Here is a 4,798-nt window from a genome sequence, read left to right as displayed (position 1 = left end):
TTGGACAAAATCCCATTAAAATTTACAATAAAATATTCACAAATATGCAATCCTGTCATAAAGTAGCCATACACTCATAGGCGCTTTTGAAATAATGCAATTTTGTGATTATGCAATTCATGCAGTTTGGTTGACATACATTCTGTATATGTTCAAGATTATTTACAGATAGAAAGGATAAATAAGCATTTGCTTAAAAAAGCATTTGAAATGTCTCATATAATCTTTTAAAAGAATTAATTGTTATATAGCAGATGTATTGTTGACATTTTTAGAAATAGACTGGTGGAGACCGTTGTCAAAAGATGGGGTTGCCTAGCCTTTCTTGTTCCCTCATTGGTGTCAGTGAGTGGGCTGAATTTGCATCTGTACAATTTAAATATATATATGTTTAATTATTTTCCATACACCTAAAACAATTATCTATATGTGTGTGACATTAGCTTAGCAACTCACCCTATTGGGCAATCCTCCACTCCTGCGTCCATCGCCCTGGGTGCTCGCTGCTGGCTGTGTCAACGTGCAAGGGTGGCTACCCAACGCTGTTCAAAAACATGATGAGATTTAAATGAGAATAAATATTACACAAAATATGAATTAGGCTGTTTATCACTAAAAGCAAATACTGTGTTAAACCTGGCATAGCCTAAGCACATGAAACAGTGCATAGCCTAAATAAACAAAACCGTGCCAGCATGTATACTTACACTGGGTCTGATTCAGGGGGTACTTCCATGAGATCTGGTCAATCTGTGTGTCACTGGTGTCAACAGTGAGTGGGCTGAAATTTCATCTGTACAATGTAAACAAACATTTAATTATTTCCCACACACCTAAGACAATAATCTACAATATATATGAGTGACATTAGCTCAGCATCTCACCCTATTGGGTCATCCTGCTGGGTCCATCCCAATAGGTGCCCGCTGCTGGCTGTGTCAACGTGCATAGGTGGCTGGGTACCCAACACTGTTCAAAAACATGATGAGATTTAGATGAGATTAAATGTCACAAAAATATTAAATATCACTAAATGCAAATATTGTGTCAAACCTGGCATAGCCCTAAACACATGAAACAATGCCAGCTACTTACTCTGGGTCTGCATCAGCGGGAACTTCCTTTATCTGGTCAGTAAATCTGTAACAGCCAACTGAGAGAGGAAAAAAGTTAAGTCACAATCTAGCTTTCATGACAGTAAATTACTACAGGAGTGCAAAAAAATACATAAAGAGATTCACAACGCCATGAATTATTTCTGAGGTCAGGAGCCTAGGCCTAGGCTACTGTAAGAAAGCATAGGAAGTCATCCCATGCAGTCATTTCAGAAATCAGGCTAATATAACCTCTTCCAAACATAAAAAACAACAGGACCCACTACAAAGACCTCAAGAAAATAAACTACAGTCCAACACCGTTAGTAATATGCCAATCTCACATCTATTTGCCTACTTCTACAAAACTCAACGTGACTGTCACTCATGAGTGTGCACACCCCCTCTGTTTACATTTGGCATCCACCTAATTAGCTACGATGTGCATGAGATTGTATATCTTCCAAGCGTCAGGGATTCATTTTTCAAATATGAAGGTACAATTGCAGGCAATTGCATGTCTGTTCAACAAATATCAAAACATTTTATCAGCCAAACTTACTTTCTATGGATGCAACAGCAGCGGCAGCAGCATAGCAGCAAGAGTAGGCAGGTCGCAGGCTCGTCTCATCTTCACTCCAACTTCTCGTGTCAACTTTGATGTCGTCCGACATTGTCAACATCCACATACCAATACGTCCGTGAAACACCTTGAAATGACGACTCTTCTTGTAATTTTCCTTCAATATATTTCCAGCAATATAAACCGTGAACACGACAAAATATGCCACTACCACTTCCCCATGTTTACTGTGCTCCCTGGAAACGCAACACTGATCACAAAACAACATCCGGTCGATCGACCACTTCCTGGTTTATTTGAATGTTTTATCCCTGTATTTTAGAGATCAGAGATTTCTAAAACCAATGAAAACCATAGTTACAAAGTTAATTATATTTTCCGCTGGTTATTTTCTGTTATTTTGACGGAGAAAAATGATCATGATCGAACAGTATTTTTGCCGCGACTTCAAAGTTGCGTCATTCCAACAGCATTCCGGTCAAAGTAAACAAAATATTAAAACACGTTTTTAAAAACAATGTCTCTGTTAGTTGTATAGCAGATACCCACACATATGAGGTATCAAAATGATGGTTGAGATGTCTAGTTTTCATAAAACATGGGTTGGACTTCCAGTTATGTGATGTTTTTGTTTTAATTACGTCAATGTTCAACATGTCAAAAGCGGCACGGATCCGTGCCGCTGGAGTTCTGAGGGTTAAAAAGTAAACAAAAGAAGGCCTCGTTTTGTTAAATTTGCATTTGTGAAAGTTATATTTAGCTAGAATAATAAACAAATTAATAAGAAAATATTCCTCCTCAAGCTCTTCACTATAATTGGTGGCGCTAGCTGTATTCTGCCTCGTTGACTTTGCATTGACGTGACGTCACTCGGTCGGCTAGTTTTTGTTGTCATTTTTATAAATCAATGTGCAAGTTTTGAGGATGGCAACAGCCAAAATATTGATTAATGGGTTGTCAGGGGGTTATATAAGCAAAAATGAAGTTGCCACTCGTTAACACCAACGAACTGACAAGATATGAGACTGGGCCCACCACCTACCCTCAATATCTGCAGTGAGATCTCTCCTCCTCCGGCGGGCTCCGACAGGCGTGGAGTGGCCGTCGGGAGATCGGGGACTTGTCCCAGTGGGCCGCGGCCGTGGGCAATGCGTCCTTAGCCGGCCCTGAAGTTAACAGATTTTATTTATGAGCACTGACTTCCCACTTTCTACATCCCTGAATGTTCCCTCCGCTGACTAGCCAGTATTTATACCGTTTACCAGACGGCAATACCTCACTGACGGTGTCAAACAGTAAACTGGCCACACCCCTTCTCTACTGATAATTTTCATACACCGTAGATCGCGGAAGTTTACAAGATCTTAGTAACACAGTTTCGTTTTCAGTATTTGAAGAACCTGTGATATGTATATTGGTTACCAAAGGATGGAAATATTAATAAATTATGATTTATTTTCCGATTTCCACACGACTGTTACAGTTTACAGTCTTTCCAGTCCAGATTCACTTGCTCTGTGGTTATTGACTTGGGTTACGAACAGACTCCACCAAGTGGTAAGGAAGAGAACTGCACCTAACAGGGTTTTGGGTTTTGTTTTGATTTGTTAGACCTACCAGTATATCTCCTTATAGTCGAAATAATATTATTATCATACATATATTTATATGTGGTACATTTAGGATGTAGCCTATGTCTGAAGAAATGGAACAAAATAATTACCACACAAGATTCTGATGTGACCAGTGCTGGGTGTGTAGGCTAAGCTGTGGATTAAAGTAGAGTGATTGCAAGAAACAAAGACATTTGCTGCGACGAAGACAGCGTTTTAAGGTAGGCTTATGGTTGTGGTTTGAAGTAGCTAGGTTTGGCTTATTTGCTGCATGGTGGGTTTATTGCACAATGTAGACAGACTTTTTGTAAGCTATAGGCTACTATACTATATTTTGTAAGCCTACTCTTCTAAAAATCCCCACACTCAAAACTTTGTGCCCATGCTCATCCTGTCTTCCTTAAACGATATTTCAATTTCAAACTGTCAAAATGACAGTGGAGTGCACATTTGCATGGAACAGTAGCGTGATGTAGCCTAACCTAGTAGGCCTATGAATGCTTTGGACTGTGATGATGGCTCCAGTGGTGTAGTCTACTTTTTGAAGTGGGTATACTGTATATTTGAGCATTTTTTGATGTGTGTATAGTCTACTATATATATTTGTGCTATTGTAAATAATGGATCAATCAATTTTAAGTGGGTATACTGTAATCCCTGAAATTTTGAAATGGGTGCGTATACCTGCGTTTTACGTAGACTACACCACTGGCTGTGCATTTCATCAAGGTGTAGGCTACAATTCTCCTTTCAGGTTGATATTTTGACAACACTAATGTCCACATGTAGTACGACTGCAGATTTCGTGGCTTTTGTCTTTTTGGTTAGGAAACCATGTTGTTCGCTTTGTTTTTTGTTTTTTGTTTTTTCGTTTTTTTTTTTTTTTAAAGAGGGTTCGCCAAGGGGAAAATTCTCCCGGTGGGAAAAGGTGGGCCACTCCGCCCCTGGGCTCCGAAGTCTAAAGTTTGAACAAACAAAGCTAAAGAACAAGTTATAGGTTTTCCAGTCCAGTCATCAGACCCAATCCAAGCACGGCTTCCCAAATGAAAGTCAGGGACCTCTTCTCTAGTTATACTATAATCAGCAGTCCAGCATTTATCCGTTTGACAGGTAACATAAAGTTTAAATGATTTCAGAAAGATTAGAGATTCCTTATAACAATCATGCCCACGGCCAGGACTATGCCAAAGGTGAATATCCTGAGCGTTCTTAGTACCCACTTCAACTGTGTATAAGAATTCTGGATTACTCCGAATCGTTACACCAACTGAACAAGTTACTGTGGCTGGATCTTCAGAGCCTAGTTTAGACGAGGGAAGTGTAATAGGTCCTAGATTTTCCAATATAATAGCCAACACGCATCTAGTTCGTCTGGCTATCCATAAGGGAGATGAATGACTTTCAATAGGGCTTGTGCCCTCAGATGAATGATCGGCAACTTTGTCAACACGTACAGTGTCATCTATACTCTCTGACTTATCGTTGTCATTAACCGTCTTAACGACTGT

The 4,798-nt window shown here is 39.5% G+C and overlaps 1 long non-coding RNA gene across 1 annotated transcript; it reads right to left on the bottom strand.

Moving 5' to 3' along the window:
* Window positions 1-445: 445 nt before the first annotated feature.
* On the bottom strand, window positions 446-1,836 carry LOC134459712 (uncharacterized). The gene is made up of 5 exons (XR_010036864.1): window positions 1,657-1,836; window positions 1,096-1,153; window positions 885-969; window positions 708-793; window positions 446-542 (listed from the first exon to the last, which is right to left on the bottom strand). It is a non-coding gene; the product is annotated as an uncharacterized LOC134459712 (long non-coding RNA).
* Between the last annotated feature and the right edge of the window lie 2,962 nt (window positions 1,837-4,798).

This window comes from Engraulis encrasicolus, chromosome 2, assembly GCF_034702125.1.
Source record: "Engraulis encrasicolus isolate BLACKSEA-1 chromosome 2, IST_EnEncr_1.0, whole genome shotgun sequence".
In the NCBI taxonomy this organism is placed as follows: Eukaryota; Metazoa; Chordata; class Actinopteri; order Clupeiformes; family Engraulidae; genus Engraulis; species Engraulis encrasicolus.
The sequence above is the reverse complement of the archived record's forward strand: the minus strand, read 5'-3'. Positions and strand labels throughout refer to the sequence as shown.